The sequence below is a fragment of the Macaca mulatta genome, chromosome 5, assembly GCF_049350105.2.
Source record: "Macaca mulatta isolate MMU2019108-1 chromosome 5, T2T-MMU8v2.0, whole genome shotgun sequence".
Lineage (NCBI taxonomy): Eukaryota > Metazoa > Chordata > Mammalia > Primates > Cercopithecidae > Macaca > Macaca mulatta.
The window spans coordinates 51,673,255-51,698,111 of NC_133410.1; the positions used below are offsets into that span (position 1 = coordinate 51,673,255).

Here is a 24,857-nt window from a genome sequence, read left to right on the forward strand (position 1 = left end):
CTCTCCCTTTACTTTAACATTCAGAGGCCATTGTAGTGTTGTTAATTGGTCTAATTTCAATACTGTTGTGTCTCAAGGCAATGGGAGGCCTGAGGAAGGAGAGAGATGGGGAAATGGCTGATCAGTGGAGCAGTCAAAACATACACAACATTTATTGATTAAGTTCATTGTCTTATATGGGCTAGGTTCATGGCACCCCAAAACAATTACATTAGTAACATCAAAGATCACTGGTCACAGATCACCTAACGGATATAATAATAAAAAATTCTTTGAAATATTACAAGAATTACTAAAATGTGACACAGAGGCACGAAGTGAGCACATGCTATTGGAAAAATGCCACAAACCTTCAAGATGTAAAAAGTGCAGTATCTGAGAAGTGCAATGAGGTGAAGTGTAATAAAATGAGGTATGGCTGTCTTTTTCATTGGGATTATGTTAAATTCATAAAGTCATTTAGGGAGAACTGACATTTTCATGATGTTGAGTTTTCCTAACAGAAGCACAATGTGCCTTTTCATTTGTTCAAGCCTATTTCTGTGTCTTTCCTGAGTGTTCTACAGTCTAGACACATTTTGACTGTCATACCAAGTAACAAGGCTGTCTCCCTCCCATCCCACGCACAACTTCCAGTACATATGTTTTCAGGCTCACCCTCTCATTTTTGTAGCCAGGATCATTTAAACCTGATCCTTCCTTTCTGAAAATCTGGGAGATAGGGAGAAGAACTGCACATAGAATGGTGAGGGTATGGGCTTTGCAGTTAGACTGCCACTGGGTTAAATTTTACTCTGTCATTTATCAGCTCTGTGACCAACAGCAAGTCCTCACTGGCAAAATAGAGATTTTTAGCTGTACTAGTTCGTTCTCACGCTGCTATAAAGACATACCTATGACTGGGTAATTTAGAAAGAAAAGAGGTTGAATTGGCTCATGGTTCTGCGGGCTGTACAGGCTTCTGCTTCTGGTGAGACCTCAGGAAACTTAAGAATTATGGCAGAAGGTGAAGGGGAAGTAGGCATGCCTTACATGCTGGAACAGGAGGAAGACAGAGTGAAGGGGAGGTGCTATACACTTTCAAACAACCAGATCTGGTGAGAACTCTATCACAAGATAGCACTAGAGGGGTGGTGCTAATATTAGAAACCACCTCCATGATCAAATCACCTCCCACCACGCCCTACATCCCATATTGGGAATTACAATTCAACATGAGATTTGGGTGAGGAGACAGAGCCAAATCATATCATACCTTTCATGGAAATAAGGATTGGATAGGATAACATATGTAAAGCAGCTAGCACAGTACCTGATATGATTAAGAGCCCAATTTAATTGGTAGCTGTTACTTGCCCTGGGCACTGAATTTTCCCAGTAACTATTCTGGTAGTGAATAATTTCCAGTATGAAATTGAAAGCCCTATCACAGGCCTCCTGATATGTTTGTAACATATCATACACTGTTACATATATTTAAAAAAAAATCTATCCGTCTTCCACCCATGTTAATTTCATTAATTCCGGCAATACCATGCTATTTTGAGGTTTTCCTTTTTTCCCATGAGTTGGCATTTTTCAGACTTTATATTTCATCTCACTTTCACAAAATGCTGGACTAACCTGAACGTAGTGGCAGAAGCTTCACTAGTCTGAACAGTGATGGATCATCTTTTCCTGGAAGCCATCAATCAACAGTAGCTAACAAGAATATGGAGTGGGGCAGGAGTGGGAGGGGGTGCGAAGGTCACTTTACTTGGTTCACTGACTACTTGCTGTGAGCCCTTTTGATTGATGTAGTAAAAATTTCTGCTGATTGCATCACTATTTCAGGAGAGTGTTGACTTGCTTTCCCCAAGCAGATTTCTGATTTTAGTTGAGAATCAGCATTCTAAACTTTTACCGGTTCATGTAGACAACAACATTAATTGAGCACCCACTGTCTGCTGACTGCTGCACAACAGAGTTAATAGTAAGCAGAAGGCCAGGGATGGCTTGTCTTAGGGGTTCGGTCTGGCTGTACTCAGGGGACATGGGCCTGGCCGATGGGCAATTTATTGATTTAAGGAAAGTGGCCTGATGAGTGCTTAGCCACCATGGAGGGTGCAGGCCTGGGTGTGCTGGTTCACCTGACACAAGGGTCACCATAGGGAGGCCAAGGCAGGGGCAGGAATGAAGATTCTTTGTTGTAGAGGCAGGGAGTAAAGCTTGGGGCTATGGCCAATAGACCTAGAAGAGGCAGTCATGTAGTCCTAAAGCTTCGAATGAAAGCTATGGAAATCGAGCAGATGGTGGGGCAGAAGGTAAGCTAAGGTCGGAGGCAAGTAGCAAGCATTTCTCTTGGGAGGTGGGTTGCCCTGACAGGCTGTGAGGGGAGATGCCACCCTTTGCAGAGGACAGGACAGGACAGCCCTGGGAGTCGAGCCAGTGAGCAGAGTCTCAAAGGGACCCTACCTCAGGGTGGGAGAGGCCCTGTGCCTGGAGCTCACAGGCTCCACACTCCATAAGCAAAGCTGCTGTACCCAGCAGGGATGGAATCATATCAGTAATAACAGCACCTTCATTTATTTAGTGCTTTTAATGCTTCAGAGAGCTTTCTCCTCTTTTACCGCACATGTATAAAATGCTGCACTTTCCCTGGGGAGACAATGCCAGTGACTTCCCATCAGCTCTTGCCCTTTGTGTTGTTTTCCCAGAAGTGTTTATAGACTTGTTTGATTAAACCACACTTTCTGGTCTCATGGTAACCCACAGGAGTTGGAAATGTCAGAGGGAAACCATGTATTGTCCATAGCCTCACACTTTTTGAATTTTTAAATTTTAAAAAATACATTTGGAGGATATAAGTGAAGATTTTTTTACATGCGCACGTTGTGTCGTGATGCAGTATACTCACACTTTTGTGAGATATGAACACACACATTCATTTCTTCAACTGAAAATTCTTATTGTGCACGCACAAGGTAGCAGACACTGCTTGGTGCTATACATGTACACATATTTCTATATAAAAGATGTGTGTATTTGTTATTATCCTATAAAATCTCCTCCTACGCGGAGGTCAGACTGGTGGTGGCCTGAAACATTCAGAACAGGAGTTGGAAAAGGGTCATCAGGGAGGCTAGAAGCTGCAGACAGTTAGAGACTTTATTCCGTAGGAAAGACAGAATTGCCCTCAGGCCGTTGCTCAGAACCACTGTGTGTATAACGCAGCAGATGATAGCAGCAGGACTCACTGACCTCGGTGAGAAATGACAGCTGACAGCAGAGGGAGGGGACAGAACTCTTGAAAGCAGAATCGTTTCTTTTGAATTCTCTCTGGCTCTTCAGCACAATGGTCTGAGGCCATTTCGTTCTGAGCAGTGCTGCATTCAATAGCACAATAATTAATAGTCAAAATGCTACTAGCTCCTATTTGCGTAGCTTTTTAGAATTTACAATTCTTTACACTATATGGTCTTATTAAATCAATGCAAAATCCATATGGCGGCATCCGTCAGAATCACCTGAAAGTTGTTAAAACACATGTTGCTGCTTGCTTGTCCCTACCTCCTCCCACCTTGAGTTTTTGGTTCAGTAGGTCTGAAGTGGGGCCCCAAATCAGTCTTCCTGACAGTTCCCCACATGACTCTGCTGCTGCTGGCTGGGGCCACACTTTGAGAACCACTGCCCTCTGGGGTATGCGTGGCTTCTTGTATTATTATTGTCACTATTTTACATAGGAAAAATGCAGTTTCAGAGAAGTTGAATTACATAACCAAGGTCACCCAGGTGGCAGATTTCAGACTTCAGTTTAAGTCTTCAAAGAATAAGCCATACGTTTTTTCAACTACGTGCTATTGTCTCAGATGTTTTTCCTAAAAAATGAGTTTAACACATGTTAGATTTTCTTCAAAATACTTGGAATTAAAACTTTGTCATTGTAGTTTATTTGAAAATTTATGTCTGTGGCATATATTCTTCTTTGATAATACTGGATGGGGTTCTTGGTATGTCTAGCTTCTGGAGCACTTAGAACATTTAAATAAATGCTAAGAAATTAGGGTGACTGGGTGGAAAGGGAACACATGGAGGAAGTAGGATGTGAAGTGACTGGGACAGGTGCAAATCCTTTGGAAAAGAGCCATGAAGTAGTGGAAAGACATGAGAGTTAGCAGATCAGAGGGAAGCTGGTGTTTTAGGAGTATTTCCCTGCATGGATCATTTTGCTAACCCAGAATGATTGACTTTGATTTGATGTTGGTCTTCTCTAGAGGGAGTCTATAAGGGTTTTTTTCCAACTAAACAACTATTCTGCTTCCAGGTTAAGAATGCCTAAGGAAATATCCTATTATGTTCATGGAAACATCCTATGATGTTCAAGAAACTATCCCTTATGTTCATGTTTATGTGTCCATTTTTCTTTTCTGTGAGTGATTTCCCAAGTCCTTTCCAAATCAATTACAGAATTATGAAGAAGCCTCTTAAGCACCTCTAAAGGCATTTTAAAGAAAATTCCAAGATCACTTATGTCATTTCATTTCAAGACTGTGATAGCTGCCATTAGTGCAGAGATGTGACATTAGTCTTTCAGGCTGTAACCAGGCTGGATCAGGTGGGGTTCGGTCAGGAAAACAAAACCCCTATAGGCATTTTAAATATGGAGAGATTTAATACAGGTATTGAGGTGCTTATAAAACCATGGGAAAGACTGAAAGAGTGAAAATCATGGGGACTGACATTAGTTTTGGGTTTACTGCCACAGAAAAGCAGAGAGCTGTTGTGGCTCAGAATCAAGAACCTGCAGGAATGCGGCTGGTGGCCTCACAGCTTTCTTCAGTGCTGAGGGGCTGCAATGGGAAGGAAACAAAAGAGGCCACCGCATAAAAATATCTGTGAAACTCACATATTCATCTGCCAGTGCTTCCAGAGCAAGAAAAAAAGAATGTCTTCTTCGTCTCTTCCACCTTACAAATCTTGCAGGAGTGCAATTTTATTGATGAAATCTAAGAACTTTCAAGTTTACAGGATTCATTTGGAGTAAAATTTATGTCACTGCACAGATGTGGCTTTTTCTTCAAATTACCAACTAGGGGTGGACACATAGAATTTTGCTGGAAGTGGAGGTCTTCACATCTCATTACCAAACCTCTGAGCTACGAAATTTCACTGCATTTGCAGTTTCTATATTTGGTTTTGCTTGACAGATATTAATGACTTATTGATTGTATTTTTATTTATTATAAAACCTTAATTCTTAGGAATCATGCTAAAGCAGAAGCTTCCATTAATTAGATTCCCTCTCCCATAGGCCTTCTTTGGAAAGAAGTTTTATCACTGGAAAATAGGAAAGTGTTAATTTTTACCGCAAAAATTTAACAATATATCCAATTACCCAATTAATACAAGCCTGCTATGGTTTAAATGTGTCCCCAAAGTTCATGTGTTGGAAACAATCCCCAGTGCAACAGTGTTGAGAAGTAGGACCTTTAAGAAATGAGGAGGTCCTGAGGGCTCTGCCCTCATGAGTGAATTAATGTCATTATTGCAGGAGTGGGTCAATTATTGTGAGAGAGGCTTTATTGTAAAGGCAAGTTTGACCCCCTCTCACTCTCTGGCTCTTGAGCCTGCTCTCTTGCTCTTCACCTGCTGCCCTGGGATGATGCATCAAGAAGGCCCTCACCAGATGCGGGTCTCTCGATCTTGGACTTCTCAGCTTCCAGAAACGTAAGAGATACATTTCATTCCTTTGTAAATTACTCAGTCTTGGCATTCTGTTATAGCAACACAAAATGGACTATGTCCATTATAAAAAAGTGGGAAAAAAGATAATATTTTATATATTTATTTAACTAATATGTATTTGCTTAATCTGTGCTCCTTTATTGGAATTCTGATTGGTTGCCTTTTTTATTTTAAACTTTAATTACCAATGCTTATATAAATGCTCTGATATATGCATCCTACGATAAGCAATATCCTTGGATAAATTCCTAGTAGATTTTTAGCATCTAAAATGATGTACTTTTAGAGGATTTTAAAACATATATTTATAAATTGACTCCCAGGAAGATTAGGATGCTTTTAATCTACTAGCTGTGAATAAAAGTTCCTGATTTTCTGAACTCTTACCAATATTGGGTCTTATATTTAAAAAGCCTTGCTAATCTGATAGTTAAACTGTATATAATTGTTTTAACTTGATTTTCTTTGATAACTAGAGAGGATGAAGATTTGTTTATATGTTATTATCTTTTTACATGTATTCTCCTAATGAAATTATACCTTTAGGCTATTTTTCCATTGAGTTGTTAGACTTCTTTAAAAATTGATTTGTAGTAGCTCTTTATTAATTAAGGATAAAATTGCTTATCTCTTATTTATGTTGGAAATATTTTTCTCAAACTGCTGTTTGACTTTTAATTTCATTTTATATTTATGAAAGAATTTAAAGTTTTTAGTTAATCAAAAATTCCTTCCTCCTTCTCTCCTTCCTTCCTTCCTTCTCGTCTTTCTTTCTTCCTTCTCCCTTTCCTTCCTCTTTCCTTCCGTCCATCCATCTTTCTATCTGTATTTTTATCTTTTTCTTCTCTTCCTCCCTCGCTCTCATCCCTTCTCTCTTTCTTTTTCTTCTTGGTCTTTCTCTCTCTCAAAAAAAGGCAAGATACTGGTTAAGTGGGCTCATACATTTTAGAAAGACCTAAACAGAATTGCCAAGAATTGCATAAGAACGTTCAGTTTCATAAAACCCATAGTTCTGTAAGAAGGTTCTACCTAGATAATGACATAATTAGGGATGATTATGGCATTAGGGATGATGTAGGCAAATACAAACTCAGCAACCAAAGTCTACAATAGGCCATGTGTGAAATGTTTAAAAATTACTAAACAAATGTCATAAAAGAATTACTTCCTGTCATTTGGAAGTTAAAAATAAACTAGATGTAGGTTTCTCACTTACGAAAGTAATACATAATTTTGGCAAAACATTAAGAAGGCCACCAGAGGCCTTCTCACACAGTAAGACCTCTTCCAAACAGTTTCTTGTGTATCCTTTTAGAAAGTTTCTACATATGCACAAAAATAGAGAATATCCCTTAAAACACCTCCTCCATAGAGACATGAGATAATACTGAATGTAATATTCTGCAATTAATTATTTTGTTAATTAGCATCAAATTTTAGACCTATTTTTACATCCCTACATAAAAATCTACTAGTCTTTACTGTATACAGTAGTATGTTCTATAACTATATCATTGTTTATTTTACTAGCTATTTCTAGATGCTCATTTGATTGGTTCTAGATTTTAAAGTTTTATTATTATTATTTTTTAAAGAGATGGGGTCTTGCTCTGTTGGTCAGGTTGGTCTTGAATTCCTGGTCTCAAGTGATCCTCCCACCTCAGCCTCCCAAAGTGCTAGGATTACAGTCATGAGCCACCTGGCCCTAGTTCTATATTTTTGTTCCAAGACAAACTGCTGCAATGTGATTACTGTACAGTTAACTCTTTTCTCTTTCTTTTTTTTTTTTTTTGAGATGAGGTATCACTCTGTCACCCAGGTTGGAGTGTAGTGACATGATCTCGACTCACTGCAACCTCTGCCTTCTAGGCTCAAGAGATCCTCTCACCTTGGCCTTTGAGTAGCTGAGACCACAAACGTGCGCCACCACACCCTGCTAATTTTTGTATTTATTGGTAGGTATGGGGTTTTGCCATGTTGCCCAGGCTGGTTCAAATTCCAAATACACCTCAAATATACCTGTCTTGGCTTCCCAAACTGCTGGGATTATAGGTGTGAGCCACTGCGCCCAGCCTATTGTATAGTTAACTCTTGAACAACACAGATTTGAACTCTGTGCATCCACTTATAGGCAGATTGTCTTCCACTTCTGCGACCCATGAGACAGTAAGACCAACCCCTCCTCGCCTTCCTCAGCCTACTCAACACGAAGATGATGAGGATGAAGACGATTATGATGATGCACTTCCACTTAATAAACAGTAAATATATTTTCTTTCTTCTTGATTTTCTGTCTTTCTTTGTTTTTGTTTTGTGAAGGAGAGTTTCACTCTTTTTGCCCAGGCTGGAGTGCAATGGCATGATCTCAGCTCACTGTAACATCCACCTCCCGGATTCAAGTGATCCTCTTGCCTCAGCTTCCTGAGTAGCTGGGATTACAGACATGCACCACCACGCCTGGCTAATTTTGTATTTTTAGTAGAGACGGGGGTTTCACCATGTTGGTCAGGCTGGTCTTGAACTCCTGACCTCAGATAATCTGCCCACCTCAGCCTCCCAAAGGGCTGGGATTACAGGCATGAGCCACTGCACCCGGCCGATTTTCTTAATAACATTTTCTTTTCTCTAGTTTACTTTATTGTAAAAACATAGTGTATATACATGTGAAATACAAAATATGTTTTAATCAATTGTTAATAGTATCAGTAAAGCTCTGGTCAACAGTAGGTTTTTTGGCAAATCAAAAGTTATATACGAATTTTTGCATGGGGGAGTCAGCAACCCTCACCACTGCATTGTTCAAGGGTCAATTGTATTTATATTTACTGTGTCTTGGTCAAGAAATTTGTGGATAAAATCTCTGAAGTAAATTCTTGCAATAGAAAGTATGTGAATGAAAAACTTTGGAAGAGCCCTCAAAATATGGTGCCAATTCATTTCCTTACTGGCAGTGTATACAAATGTAGAGGAAAGCTTAACATGTACATTTCAATTTAAAATTGTTCACAAAATAGATCAGATTTGCCTAGTTTTAAACCAGAGTGCTACACCAGCTTCTAGAAGCAGAGGTCAATGAGAGACTAACATGGAAATTACTGAAAAATCAGAATTATTTCAGAAAATAGGCTAAGTAGACATTAAGTTCCTCTGTTTTCCATGTTTGAGTCATAGCTCTTACATAGTTTTCCTTAGGAGATTGTTTCTAATATTTCTCTTTTTAATAATTTCAGCTTTTATTTTAGAGTCAGGGCATACATATGCAGGTTTGTTACCTGGGTGTATATTGCATGATGCTGAGATTTGGGGTACACTTGATCCCATCACCCAGGCACTGAGCATAGTACCCAATAGTTAGTCTTTCAATCCTCGCCTTGCTTCCCTTCCTCTTTGCTCTAGTAGTCCCCAGTGTTTATTGTTGCCATATTCACATCCATGTAGACTCAATGTTTATAACTTATAAGTGAGAACATGCGGTATTTGATTTGCTGTGTTCCTGTGTGAATTCACTTTGTTTCTAATATTTCAATCACATATTTTGTTGGCTATTCATTTCCCTTCCTTTGAGTTACTTCTGTTTGCCCTGATTTAATTCCCTTTTAATCATAATGAATAATTTCTCTCATTTCCTTTAGGAGTTATTTGTTTTCTCCATTTCTCAGGGACTGCCTAATTATTTGCTGTGTGGATGTGGGTGCCTTCATGCCTGCATGCTTTCAGATTTGCCCACCTCAGTTCAATGATAGTGCCACTTGATATTATCTTCAAATGTTCCAGTATTTTCCTTGATCAGTAGAGTTTTATGCATGTGCAAGATTAGTGGTCAAAGTAATAATTTTTTATAAGACCTAATATGATTAATTTTGTTATTTCCATTATGAATGTAAATAACAATGTGTCTCAATTCAGATGTGATCTTCTTATGTAAGTCTTTTGTTTGATAAAACATAATCTCTATAAGTAATTAATATTCACATTCTTTTCTTTTTTAAAAATCACTTTATTGGGGTATAAGCTGTACATATAAGAATACACCTGTGGGACTGGGCATGGTGGCTCATGCCTGTAATCCCGGCACTTTGGGAGGCGAGGGCAGATCCCTTGAGGTTGGGAGTTTGAGACAAGCCTGGGCAACATGGTGAAACCCCATCTGTACTTAAAAATACAAAAATTAGCCAGGTGTGGTGGCGCACACCTGTCGTCCCAGCTACTGGGGAGGCTCAGGCATGAGAAATGTTTGAACCTGAGAGGTAGAGGTTGCAGTGAGTCGAGATCGCACCGCTGCACTCCAGCCTAGGTGACAGAGCAGGACTGTCTCAAAAACAACAACAAAAAATACACCTATGAAACCATCACCACAATTTATGCCATAAACATACCCATGACATACCCATCTGCGTCATCTCAAAAAGTTTCCTCCTACCCTCTTGATTATTTTTTGTGATAAGAACACTTAATATAAGATCTTAGCAAATTTGTAAGTAGACAATATAGTATCATTATTGTTTACATTCTTTATGAGCATTCACTAATGATTTTTCAAAATAATTCTGACAGCTTTACATTTCATATATTATTAAGCAATGTGTATAATGAGCTTGTTTATTTGGATAAGACAAGTTCAAATTACCATTCATAGTTTTGTGGAAAATATTAGGTTGAGATCTGACAGCAATAAAAATATGGTAACAAATATTAACAATTTTTACCTCTGGATAGCGGGGAGTTCTTTTTATTTTGTTTGCTTACCTATATTTAAAAATGTGTTAATAATAACCACATATGGCTTTATTTAAAAAATAAATAACATTTTAAACACAGTGTGTTTTTCAACAGAGCTCAGAGAAGATACATGGAAAGAAAAAGAAAGGAGTATAGAATATAGAGCGTATGAGATGCTGGCTCACAATTTATGATTCTGTTCCTTCAGTGATTCTTAAGGGAGTTGAGCAAAAATAATTTTTATGTCCTTTATTCTTTCTAGAAATGGATTATTTAAGAAGGTGAACATACTTAATTTTTCAAATTTTATGACCTTGTATATGAAAAAAACAAAACAAAACGTGAACACTGGAGACTTTCCACTTGCAAATAATCTTTTCAGGTTTTCCTGAGCAGAATTCTATGCATTCAAAAATGAATATACTAAGCATCTGTATTAATTTGCTAGGGATGCCATAATAAAGTACTACAAACTGAGTTGATTAAATGACAAATTTATTTTCTAACAGCTCTGGAGGCTAGAAGTCCAAGATCATGGTGTTGGCAGATTTGTTCTGAAGGCCATCTTCTTTTTTATTATTTTAATAGTTTTGGGGGTACAGGTAGTTTTTGGTTACATGGATGAGTTCTTTAGTGGTGATTTCTGAGATTTTAGCGCACCCATCACCCGAGCAGTGTACACTGTACCTAATATGTAGTCTTCTCTCACCCTCTTTAACCTTCTCTCACCCCCAAGTTTCCAAAGTCCATTATATCATTCTTATGGCTTTGTGTTATCATAGCTTAGCTCCCACTTATAAGTGAGAACATACAATGTTTGGTTTTCCATTCCTGAATTACTTCACTTAGTGTAATGGCCTCCAGCTCTATCCAAGGTGCTTCAAAATACATTAGTTCATTTCTTTTTATGGCTGAGTAGTATTCCATGGTGTATATATGCGACGTTTTCTCTATCTACTCGTTGGTCAGTGGGCACTTAGGTTGGCTCCATGTCTCTGCAATTGTAAATTGTGCTGCTGTAAACATGCATGTGTAGGTGTCTTTTTCATGGAGTGACTCCTGTTCCTTTGGGTAGATACCCGGTAGTGGGATTGCTGGATTGAATGGTAGTTCTACTTTTAGTTCTTCAAGGAATCTCCATACTGTTTTCCACAGTGGTTGTACTAATTTACATACTCATCAGCAGTCTAAAAGTGTTCCCTTTTCACCACATCCACACCAACATCTATTGTTTTTTGATTTTTTAATTATGACCATTCTTGCAGGAGTAAGGTGGTATCTCGTTGTGGTTTTAATTTGCATTTCCCTGATGATTAGTAATGTTCAGCATTTTTTTATGTGTTTGTTGGCTGTTTGTATATTGAAGGCCATCTGCTCTTTGTGTCTTCATGTAGTCTTTCACCTGCCTTGTCTGTGCAGAAAATTCCTCTTCTTAAAAGAACATCAGTCGTACTGGATTAGGACCCACCATAATGATCTCATTTTAGCTGAATTCTGTAAACACCCTATCCCCATAAAAGGTCACATTCTGAAGTACTGGGGTTAGGACTCAGCCTATGAATTTGGGGCTGGGGGAACACAATTCAACCCGTAACATCATCTGAAAAACTTTCCTCTCTGTCGGGAAGCCCTTTGGTTCTGTTACCACATAGTGGATGTTATATAGTGGTATTTAACTTTTTTTTGAGTTAGGAATTTTTTCGAAAATGAAAATTAGGGGTCTGGCACCCAGAAAAAAGCACATATATATTAAGTTTCACATCAAGGCATTTGCAGACACCTGCCCCCATCCTCAATCTCTTTCTCTCTATGGACCCCTAGGATTAAGAACCCTGGTACAAATGCTATTAAAATCACGAAGTCAGGGAATTCAGTGATCAAATCCATCAACTAGCTCTTCATAAGTCACACAACTTATCAAGGCTCTTCATTACTAAGTTGCAGTTTTATATCTTTCACCTGACTATTGATAATTGAAGGAATTGAAAGCAGTCCTGCAAAAGTCACCCTCAGTCCAGTAAAACCTAAGTCTAAGCACGGGTCAGGAGCTCTTCCAAATGACTGGAACAGTTCTCTCAGTTTCTAAAGATGTCTCCTGATGCCAGATTTTAAGCACAGATCAATTGTGAGGGATGACAGTTCTGCTTTGGGCATTCCCTGGGTTTGAGCCTACTAAGAGGGAGATGCAGCTATGCTTGGCTACATCCGGAACACCAATGAGGTGTGGTCCAGCTTTGGTTAGTAGTGGATAAGAGAAATGTTGGCTAATTGGGTGGATCTCCCACTTGGGGCTCTTTTCCATATAGAACCCATCAATGCATGAGGCTCAAAAGGAATTTAATATTACTTGAAACTGGGTCAGATTTTCTGGGGCTGGGCCTCTAATCAGTTCCTGAAAATGAGGAGGATTAAGACATCTTTAACCTTGTTATCATTTGTAAATAAAGAAGATGGAAAAATTAAAGTCAGCATTTATAGAAGTGAGCTTGAGATGAGCCCTGTACCATGTCTATAGAGCTTTCTAAAGAATATGTGGACTTGAGTTAATGTTTGGACCTGGTGCTGAGAATATTTGAATGACCCTGTTTTTTTTTGTTTTTTTGTTTTTTTCTGGTATGTTATATGAACGTGTCCATCTGAGGCCAGTTCCTCACTTTTTGTTTTGTTAGTGCAACACTTTGGCAGGGTTTGTGAGGAAAAGTTATTAATATTTGGTTTGATATTATTTCAGTGTTCTGAGACATTATGTAGTTCTAACTTTTGCCTTATAATTCATTTAGATTTAAGTCCATTGTTAAAATTGAAAATGCTTAGTCAAGAATACAGTGAAACTGGAAATCACATAGAATTCTATAGTATATAGCTACATCAAAATTCTGTATATAGGTGAGAAATACAGTAAAACAAACAAACAAAAAGCTTAAAGATGTACTGGAAAATTTTAAATTAAATTATAAATTTTCAATGGCTCTGTAGTTTTATATGAATGTATTTTATTTTCTTTGTCTTTTTATTCATGTGAAAATTTATGTATTTTAAAACCTATGTTGTTTTAATATGTTTTTTTCTGGAAATTAATTGCTCACTAAAAATTACTAACAAAATCTAATTTTACTCAAAACAAATTGATTCAATAATGTATGAACTAAACCTATGTAATACATAAAACTAACTTATTTAAAGAAGGGAATTAGAGATCCTATACTTGATAAATGAAACCAGTATCAATATATTAATATTTTAATTTTTTTCTTAAATATAAACCCTTTTCAATGTACTGGTTGTTTTCTCACTTCATCAACCTGTCTGTGCTATTTAGGTTAAAAAACTCATGAAAATACAAAATTAATGTTTTTTTTTTCCTAACAAGACTCTTAGGAAAAAGTTTATGGGTTTGACATTACATTAAATACTCAAAACAATGCTAATAGACTAAACAATTATCAACTTTTAACCTTACTAATGGAAATAGTATTTATAGTTTTGGGTAGAGATGGCAAGAGTTCCTTAGAATTAATTTAAAAAAAAAACCTGACTTAGGGTTTATTCAGATCTGTTCCAGGAGCCAACCCAAGATACCTCATTGCATTTACATTTTATTTTAGTCATTTCTATTGTTCCCATATTTTATAATAATTGCTAAGCAGCAGAAATCCTGACCTGTGTGTGTGTGTGTGTGTGTGTGTGTGTGTGTGTGTGTGTGTGTGTGTACGCGCGCTTGGATATCTATTTTCCTCTTCTACGACAGAATGGTAAAAGTCATCTTTTGGGATTTATGGGATTTGGAATCAAAGTGATCTGAATTGTTTTAAAGTGACCTGAATTTTAATCCCAATTTTGCTACTTAATGTTGGGGCATTGATTAACTCACCTATGCTCTCTAAATTTAAGTTTCTTCATCTGGAAAATAGAAATAAAGTGATAATAATACCGGTCTCAGTGAGTTGTAAGGACTAAATATGAATATACAATGAACTGTGGTAGTGATTGTTGCTATTATTATTACTTATTGTCTTGTGAAGATACTAAAGGAAAGAGAATTATCTAGAGAACAGATTGGCAAGGATGATTTTTAAAAATAGGGGCGGGGGAATGGCACAGAAAAGCTACAACTTGAAAAATCAACTCTGAAATAATCAAGAATCAATTGCTTGGTAAAATTAAGAAGATTTTCTATTTCTTGCCAGCATATTTATATCAAAGTGTGTAACATGGGGCCTGTTTTGTTACTTGGCATGTTCCGGGCCATTTGTAAAGAACATGTTCAGCAGCTGTTGCTCTGGGAGGCAGATGGATGGATGACATTTATGAATTGTATTTTTCTGATGGAGAAACTGAGGTACCAAGTGATTGATTGTTTTTCCCAACCTTCCACATCCACGAAACATCGAATTTGAAATTACAGTTCATGAATATCTTCTGCCTTCCAGCTCTGCGCTGCGGAAAGGAGTTACCAGTGGATGAGATGGGAAACGTGGTGGGGCTTGCTCTCGGGGGGCCAGCTGAAGAGTGGGGCTTTTGTGTTTGGTACAGATGGCCAACTGGTAGTGCTTACCAGAACTTCCCTCCCCTGCAGCCCCCACCCTCAAGTGACAGCTTTTTGCATCTTCTTGTCTAATTAAACTACCAACAGAGAATGCCAGTTATCTGCTTGTGTGACACCTCTGAATATTAAGTAGCTTTTGTAATTAATTATTTTTTGAAAGGCTTGATCCTCCATAATTAAATAAATCTTTGAGAATTAATACTAGGTTAGCACAGTATATGGACTGAAAAACATCATGAGTGACAACTTGGCTGTGAGGGAAGAATTTTGCATCCAATATAGTGTCTCTATTGATCAATCTTTGAGGCTCTGAATGCTCCCAATACTAACATCACAATGCTTTTTCTTTCTCGATATTCCTGTGCACCCAAGCGGAACCAATAGTTCTGCACAGGGTAAGATATAAAAATGCAGATAGGCTTAAATAACTTACTGTCCAACAGGGCAGTCTGTGTAGTATAGGAGAATACGTCGTAAGCAGCTGTCTGGCTCATGTTGCCCTTAGAGCTGTGACTGTGATGCTGTTCAGTAACTTTTGTGTCTTTTTGTGCTGGCAGTGACAAGGAAACCAGATAATGGATGCTGGCAAGATCTGGAAATGAAAGCCATGGAAAGGGTGCCATTAGTCAGGTGGTCGTGTTCTCTGAAGAGCTTGTGGGGTTTTGCAGACAGGCTGGCTCACCCCAGAGGACAGTCTACTAGTGTGTCACCACTGGTAGACCTAGATGGGGAGCCTGCTTTTTTTTTTTTTTTGCCTTGGTAGGGTCAGACAACTGGGGAAGCAGGACAGACCTGCTTCTGCAGGGATATTCTGTCTCCAGGACCTGGCATCATGTGATTCGGTTTGTTTGATAAAGCTGTTTAATATTAATCTTTAGGGATCTAGGCTATTTGCTACTCAATTTGTATAGCACAAATGTTTAACCAGAAGCAGTGTGGTGGAAGGGACTGTGAGTGGAGTTAGGTGAGCAAAAGGAGCAAAAGTGGAAAATGGGTTATACCCATGTATACATTTACAGACGATTTCCTGTCTGTTCCCTTCACCTTGTCCCCTTCTCTTTCCTCCTTCCTGCTTTCCCAATCCCCATCTTTCCCCTTGTCTATGTGTCCTGAGTTTGTGTTCTTGTTTGGTTGGCATCAGTATTGTCTTGCTTAGATTTTTTCTTTGAGAGTAGTGGGAGTAGCATTATAGAATAGTAGATGTAGATGATGTCTTGGGAGTTCTGGACAAGCCATGGAGATTCTGAAAAGATTCCAGGGTTCCTCCCAGGGGTTTAACTTTTTGCTAGATACACTTAGAGAACCTGTGCAAATGCAAATCAGCAGGAACCCAGGGAGTTCTTACCAGCCCAAGGTAGGCAGGATAGCCTAGGGATGAAGATCATAGCTGACCAAGTTAGACATGGGGGTGATCCCAGCTCCACCATCCTGTTTTGTTTTCCTGAGTAAATTACTCAGCTAGAGCTGAATTCTAGTTGTAAAATGAGGTGATAACAGGTATTCCATACAGGACTGATGTTTACAATAGCAAAGCCGTGAAACCAATCTAAGTGTCCACCAACAGTTGGTTGGATTAAAAAAATATATATATATATGTTGTGTGTATATATATATACACGTGTGTGTGTGTATACCATGGAATACTACACAACCACAAAAAAGAATGAAATCATGTCCTTTGCGGCAACATGGATGGAGCTGGAGGCCATTATCCTGGTGAACTAATACAGAAGCAGAAAATCACTTATCATATGTTTTCACTTACAAGTGGGAACTAAATAGGGGGTGCACATGAACATAAAGATGGGGAAAGTAGACTCAGGACTCCAAGGGGGGTAGAGTGGGAGGAAGGTAAGGGTTGAAAAATTACCTACTGGGTACAATGTTCAATATTTGGGTGATGGGTACACTAGGAACCCAACATCATTACACAGGTAATACCCACGTAACAAGCGCATGTGCCCCCGGAATCTAAAATTAAAACAAAACACAAACCTAGGAGTGCTATCTGGCTCAGAAACTTAGGTGTAAGGATAATGGTTCTCATGATAATTATCATTGTAATAATTAATATACATTGAATAATGTGTACTCCATATATCTTGTCTTTTGACATAGTAGTTAATTTTGAATACGTACTATATCTGTATGGCTTAAAATTTAAAAATTATAAGAGATATTTAGTAGAACTTTCCTTCCTTCCATCTACTGAGTTACCATCTCCCAGAGAAATAATGACTGCTTTTCATTTCTTGTATAACCTACCAGGGATGTTTTACACATAAACAAAAAATATGAATATATATACATACATACATCTAGAGAGAATATATCTTTTCCCCCTGCTTCATGGCACAAATAGTAACGCATTCTACATTGTTCTTCACTTCGTGCTTTGTGTTTAGTTAATCCTCACAGCAGTCCTACATGGAATAGCTGTTATTACCTCATTTCACAATTAGAATTCAGCTCTAGCTGAGTAATTTGCTCAGGGCAACATAGCAGGATGTTGGAGCTGGGATCACCCCTGCTGTCTAACTTGATCAGCTACTATCTTCATCACTGGGCGATCCTGCCTTGCTCAGACTGGTACGGGCTCCCCAGGGTTCCTCCTGATTTGCACAAGTTCTCCAGGGAACCCCATGTGGTATTGATTCTAACCACAGACTCCAGCCAATGGTTAGAGTGGCAAGACTCATTCAGCTCTGCACCAGTTGGCAATTTTTCCTATGAAGTAATGATTTTTAAATGGTTTTTAAATCATTACTTCATGGCATTTACAGTCAAATACACACATAACACATAAAATTTACCATTTTAACCAAGTTGAAGTGTGCAGTTTAGTGTTAAGTACATTCCCATTGCTGTGAAACCTATCTCCAGAACCCTTTTCATTTTGTCACACTGAATTTCTATACTCATTAAACAACTGTCCATTCTCCCCTTCATCAGCTGCTGGTCACCTCCCTTCCACTCTGTGTCGCTAAGAATTTGACTACACTAGGTGCTTCCTATAAGTGGAATAACACTGTATTGTATTTTTGTGACTGGCTTATATCACTAAGTGTAATGTCCTCCGGGGGTTCATCCATGTTGTAGAATGCATGAGGTTTTTCCTTTTAAAAGCTGAGTAAGATTCTAGTGTATATACCACTTTTTGTTTATCCATTCACCCACTGATGTACACTTGGGTAGATTCCACCTTTTGACTTTTGTGAATAATGCTGCTGTGAACATGGGTGTACTAATATCTGTTCGGGTCCCTGCCTTCAATTCTTTTGGGTTATATACCCAGAAGGGGAATTTCTAGATCAGGTGACAATTCCATTTTCAATTTTTGGAGGAACTTACCATACTGTTTCCACAGTGCCCACACTGGTTACATTCCATCAGTGCCTAAGGGTTCCAACTTCTCCACATCCTTGCTTATACTGTTATTATTATTTTTAATAGCAGTCATCTTAATGGGTGTGAGGTGGCATTTTTTATAGCATGCCATTAAACATATTTCTTAATTCTTGTATTGGGCGCACCTGCCATAGAATTCAGAGTTGTTTTCACCTCAGGCCCTCCCCACTACTTTTTTTTTTGTAGAGATAGCTCACCATGTTGCCCAGGCTAGTCTCAAACTCCTGGGGTATAGCAATCCTCTTGCCTCAGCCTCCCAAAGGCCTGGGATTATAGGTGTGAGCCACTGCACCTGGCCAGGCTCCCTCTTGAAGGCAGGGAAAGGGCCTGTGGAGGAACATCCAGCTCAAGGCCCGGTGAGGCTGGCGGCTCAGCCCAGCACACCTGCTCAGACCCCTCCCACTCACCTGGGGCCCTTGGTGGGCTCACTGTGACTTAGTGTTGCTACATCTTTTGCTTGTTATTTCCCAGCAGAAAGGCTTTCCTGACCTTTGCCAAAAAGAGAGGATGGGCTTCCAAATGCAGAGGAGCCATTTCCATCTCATAGGTAACTCACATTCTCCATCCTTCCTGGATGATTGCTTGCTTTGTTAAATTTTTCATTCAATAAGCCAAGTCATTGTGAGATATGTCCACACTGCACTTCACAGTGTCTTTTTTTTTTTTTTTTGAGATGAGTCTTGCTGTTGTCACCCAGGCTGGAGTGCAATGGCGCCATCTTGGCTCACTGCAACCTCCGCCTCCCTGGTTCTAGCAATTCTCCTGCCTCAGCCTCCCGAGTAGCTGAGATTACAGGTGCCTACCACCACGCCTGGCTAATTTTTGTATTTTTAGTAGAGACAGGGTCTCACCATGTTGGCCAGGCTGGTCTCAAAGTCCTGACCTCAGGTGATTCACCCACTTTAGCCTCCCAAAGTGCTGGGATAACAGGCGTAAGCCACCATGCCTGGCCCACAGTGTCATTTTTAAAAATCCTCCCTGAAAGAAGGTGGCAATATTTTTCTCCTGCATTATAATGCTGCAGGGTGTATCATGTGTTATGCAGACTCCCCAGGCCAGTGACTCAGTTGGACCATTTATTTATTTATTTTTAATTTATTTTATATTTCAACAGGTTTTTAGGGAGCAACTGGTGTTTGGTTATGTGAATAACTTCTTTAGTGATGATTTCTGAGATTTTGGTGCATCCATCATCTGAACAGTATACACTGTACCCAATATGTTGTTTTTATCCCTCACCCTCTTCTCACCCTTTCCCCTGAGTCCCCAAAGTCTACTGTATCATTCTTATGCCTTCGTGTCCTCATAGCTTAGCTTCCTCTTATGAGTGAGAACATACAACGTTTGGTTTTCCTTCCTGAGTTACTTCACTTTGAATAATAGTCTCCAATTCCATCAGGTTGCTGTGAATGCCATTATTTCATTCCTTTTTATGGTTGAGTAGTATTTCATGGTGTATACACACACACACACAAACATATATATATGTATATATACACATACATATACATATATACATATACCACATTTTCTTTATCAACTCATTGATTAATGGGCATTTGGGCTGGTTCTGTGTTTTTGCAATTGCAAATTGTGCTGCTAGAAACATGCATGTGCAAGTATCTTTTTCCTCTGGGTCGATAGCCAATAGTGGGATTGCTGCATCAAATAGTAGATCTACTTTTGGCTCTTTAAGGAATCTCCACACTGTTTTCCATAACAGTCGTACCAGTTTACATTCCCACCAGTAGTGCAAAAGTGTTCTCTTTTTACTGCATCCATGCCGTCAGTCAGGCAATTGAAATGAGCCATTTTTTCTCATCTCTGGAAATGTTTCTTGGATATGAGTAGGTGACTTGAATCACTTAGGGACCAAGCATGGCCTACGCTCAGTACCACAGTGAGGTATTTGTCTGTATTCCAAGCCTTCGCCTCTACATCTCCTCCAAGGCTAGTGGTCACTAGGAAGAAGGCAGAGCACCTTAGTGTGTAGTGCAATTTATTCTCAGCCTATCTCCTGTATGTCCCTGAATACGGCCATTAAAAATATATGACAATGTAGAGATACATTTTGATAAGAGGGAGTGAAAAGAGAAGACCTTCCCTTTGAGTTAAGGTGAACAGAATCTAGGCACTGACACCAACTCCAGAAAACTCAACATCACTATTGCTTTGTCAATTTCATTTGCTACCCAGAGTTCTAAGACGTTCAGAATCCTCCTATTTCTCCTTCTCTGCTGTTGACAGTTCTGATTAGTGGAAGCCTTGGAAATATCTAACAAATCCAAAGCCTTTGTTTGTTTTGTGAGATGTTAGATGATCTTAGCAGCCTGTTTCCTGAAGTAGCCTGTATTTCCTCTGGATGTTCCTTTAGTTCTTACGGTACTGATAAAGAGCATTATATCATTGTTATTCTCATTATTATTCTGGCTGTGTCTACCAGACACAGTACAGTTCTGGTAGTACATTCTGGTGATGTACTACCAGAAGTCCTGGCTTTTTCCCCTCAACATGTTCATGGAGACTGTGTCCTCAAAAAGATTTTTTAAAATCCTATTTTCTAATGAGAATAACACTACAATGAAAGACCTACATATTCCTACCAATTGTCTTAGAATTAAATAAATTGAAGGTATGGTAAATAATATGTCATTAAAACAAAGAAATATCTTTCTATAAATTTTCCTTCGAATGCCCAGACATTCCAAGTGGCTCCACTAATTCAGGTCATATAAAGTAAGCATAAATGTATGGCATGTGTTGTTTATTCAAAGAGCCCCAAATATGCATAGAAAGTATAAATAGAGACGATAAAAGCACATCTCTACAGTATGAGAAATTTGGCCATATCTAGACCTCTAGGGTTGAAGAAACCTGAGATCTATCCTGCCTCATGTGATATATAAGGGAAATGAACCCCATAGCATTAAGTGACTTGCTTAAGGTCACCATGCTTACATTAATTCAGATGTAATTAATGCCAGTTTGGAGACTTTCTTAGAACTTAAGTGTAGTGTGGTGTGCTTATCAGAAGCCCTCTGTTATTATGTTATTATATATTACAGAAGGACAAATTACCCCAGCTGTAGGAGTGTTGGCTGTGGACAGCACCCAGCTGAGTCCCTTTCTGGGACTTGCCCTTGGCTGCAGACTCTTGCTGAACTTGCTGACTCTTTACCAAGGTCGCCTTCCTATCCCCAAGGCAGCTTGCGTCTAATGACTAGGGTGTCTGGTTGATGCAGCGGTATAAAGGCTTGGTCCCTTCAGCCTTAACAGGAACAACTCTGAAGAGTCAGTAGGAGTAGCTGAAGCCATTGTCTCCCTGCATTGTGACCCAACTCCTTCCTCTTCCCAATGCTGGTTTCCTCCCTCCCCTCCAGTCACTGATCTTGAAAGCACCGCCTAATAAATGTTCTGCATGCAATTTCCATGCTTCTCAGGGAGCTGAAATGGGGCATTAGACAAACCTTTGAAGGATATTTTAGATCAATGGTTCTTTTAAAAGATTGTACCAAGAAGTTTGAACTGATATCTTAAACTCTGTAAGTTTTCTTGGGGAATGAACATCTATTGAAAGCGGTAAGTTAACTCAAATTTAAATATGTATATATGTATATAAATATGTATGTATTATATATAACATATTATATATATTTATATTTTATTATTGTTATTATTTCTTTTTAGAGACAGGGTCCTGCTCTGCCACCCAGGCTGGACTGCAGCAGCTCAATTGTAGCTCTCTGCAGCCTCCAACTCCTGGGCTTAAGCAATCCTCCTGCTTCAGCCTCCCCAGTCACTAGGACTACAGGTATGCACCACCACACTCAGCTAATTTTAATTTTTTCATAGAGACAGGGTCTCCCTATATTGCACAGGGTAGTCTCAAACTCCTGGCCTCAAGAGATCCTCTTGTCTTGGCCTCCCAAAGCAGTGGGATTACAGATATAGGCCACTGCACCCAGCGTATAACATATTATATACAACATATATTACCTACGAATTTATATGCACGCATATTTCTAGTAATGTTGTCATCATATCTCAATAAGAACTTTAATTGTAACAATTTGGAAAAGATGTATTCTCTTCACTTACTAGTTTTTTTTTTTTGCATTCTTTCCTTTCCTTTAGCAACAAATTCATAGTTATCAAAGAAAGAAGAAAGCTCCCTGGGTTTTGTGTTTGGGAAGAAGGGCAGGACGATTGGTGGGAATAAGGAGATGGAAGATATTTATGAGCTGGTCTTGTAAAAATTAAATCTGAGGATTAAAAAAATATACAGAAAATAAATATTTGTGGATACTATTATCTGGAATTAATATTTATTTTTAAACTGTCATATTTGATTTTTAAACATATGAAGTAAGATATTACAGACACACTACTTAAGATTTTCTCTAACAACCATGTGGAGGCCTTGTCCTGTCTGCCCCCAGAGCTTGGCTGAATCACTGGCCAGCACAGCAGCAGATCCTTGACACCAAGAACACCGATGGGTAAATGTGGACAGGAGCCAAGGCTGGGGGTTTACTGTTCAGCATCAAATGAGCAGAGTGATGAAATCAGTGTTGAAAGCAGAACACACCTTCCCTGTTTATGGACATTCAATAATAATGGAGTTAGGAAGGTACAAATTGAATTCTAGACAATGAAACTTCAGTGAACAAACCCTTTGGGAAAATAGTTCTTTTATGACACTGCCAGTAACATTTTTAAAGTCTTCAAAATTTGCAGGGATTGCTTGGCTTGTGTAAAGGGGTTTGGAGTTCATAATGAATTCATAAATAACTCCTCACATCCCCAAGTAAATTTCTTCTCCTCCTTCCCTTTTCCAGTAAACTCACTGCTGAGTCACATGAGCCAGAAACCTGGGACTCTTCCTAGAATTCTTCTCTGGCATGCCCGATTGGTTAAGCCTCTAAAGAGTTGTTCACATCCATTTCTTCCTCTTTATGCTCGCTTCTGTCCCTATTTGGACCCTCATCAGTTCTGGATTGTTGTATTGCAGAAGCTTCCAGATGGCCTTAATACTTTGGATCTCACTCCCGTGCCACCTACCCCACCCCACCTTACATGCAGGATTTACACCACCACCATAGGTGCTTCCCAAATTGCAGATCTGGCAGAGCATACATTAAACAAAAACCTCCTTGGCAGTTTTCCACTGCTCATAAATTAAATCCAAGACCCCCAGGGAGGGCTCCAGCCCTCTGCCTTCTGGCCTCTGCCTGGTCTTCAGCTTCATGCACCAAGTCTCCAGGTTCATACTTTATATTCCCGTAATGCTGAACTGATTGTATGCCCCCCCAACCCCAAATATTTCACAGCTCCATGCCTTTCATCAGGCCTCTTTTTTTGTCTTGTAATATAACCCTGGATTTGATCACTTCAGTTGGCTAGCTCATGCTTCAAGACTCAATGCTGTTGATTAAGGAAATCTTCCCTCATCTCTTTCAGTGGGGCTGTCTACCCGTTTTTACGTCTGTCCCTCCAACTGTAATGTAAGCTCCAAATCTTACTAAACTCTGCATCCCAGCATCAAAAACAGTACCTACACTTAGTTATGCTTATAAGTGTTCATTGAGTGCCAGGACAGGGTGGCTGGGAGAGAGGTTGAATTACTCTTCAGAAACCAGGAGTGTGGCCAGATCTAAGCAGCATGTGAACTCCCTGTTGCTGGATGGAGCATCAGTGAGACAAGGGGGGCGTGCCCAACACAGGCATGAGCAGAAGCCTTTGCCTTACCTGCAGTGGTCTCCTCTCCAAGAAGGAGGTGGAGGGCTGGGCTCCAGGGATGTTGGAGTATTTGCTGAATCTCTGAGAGCCTCTTGGGATCACATGGGCTAGATTACTGGGTAGTACGGACTTCATGTCATAGGGCAAGTGGCAGGGAAGGGTGAAGGTGGTAGATGTCATTGAGCACTGCTGGAGTATAAAAGAACAGTAGCAAATTTTGCATGGAAGGGACTGGTCAGATGACATGTTCCTCCCTTTCTTTATCTTTTTCCTCTTCTTTTCCTCCTTTTCCCTTTTATTATTCTTTTCACTTCATCTTCCCCTTTTCCTTTAGTTTTTGCAGACATACTACATTTTGTATTCCAAATAACCTTTTGATAGTAGTGGTATATAAAAAGCGTAGAGAACATCTGTAGAAGTGCAAAATAAGTTTGGGCTCAAACAGAAGTTTGAAATTAAAATGATGAAAAATAAAGTAGTTCGTTCAAAGTTTGGCATCACCAGCTTTAAAATCAACTGTAAATTAAGCACTGCATTACACAAGGCACATTGCCTTGATGCATAAATCCAGTATTATTCTCGCTGCTAAAACAAAGTGCAAGTTCAAGATGAAGGGTTGTGAACCCAAATGGGAAAATATGTGGAGTTAGGTGATATGGTACAATGCTTAATTTCCCTTAGCACCTGTCCATCATATATAAGGTATTGAGTGTCTTTGGTC

The 24,857-nt window shown here is 39.2% G+C and overlaps 1 long non-coding RNA gene across 1 annotated transcript; it reads left to right on the forward strand.

Moving 5' to 3' along the window:
• Positions 1 to 1,905: 1,905 nt before the first annotated feature.
• On the forward strand, positions 1,906 to 22,690 carry LOC114678156 (uncharacterized). The gene is made up of 4 exons (XR_013417873.1): positions 1,906 to 7,679; positions 7,856 to 7,985; positions 22,085 to 22,208; positions 22,532 to 22,690. It is a non-coding gene; the product is annotated as an uncharacterized LOC114678156 (long non-coding RNA).
• Positions 22,691 to 24,857: the final 2,167 nt, after the last annotated feature.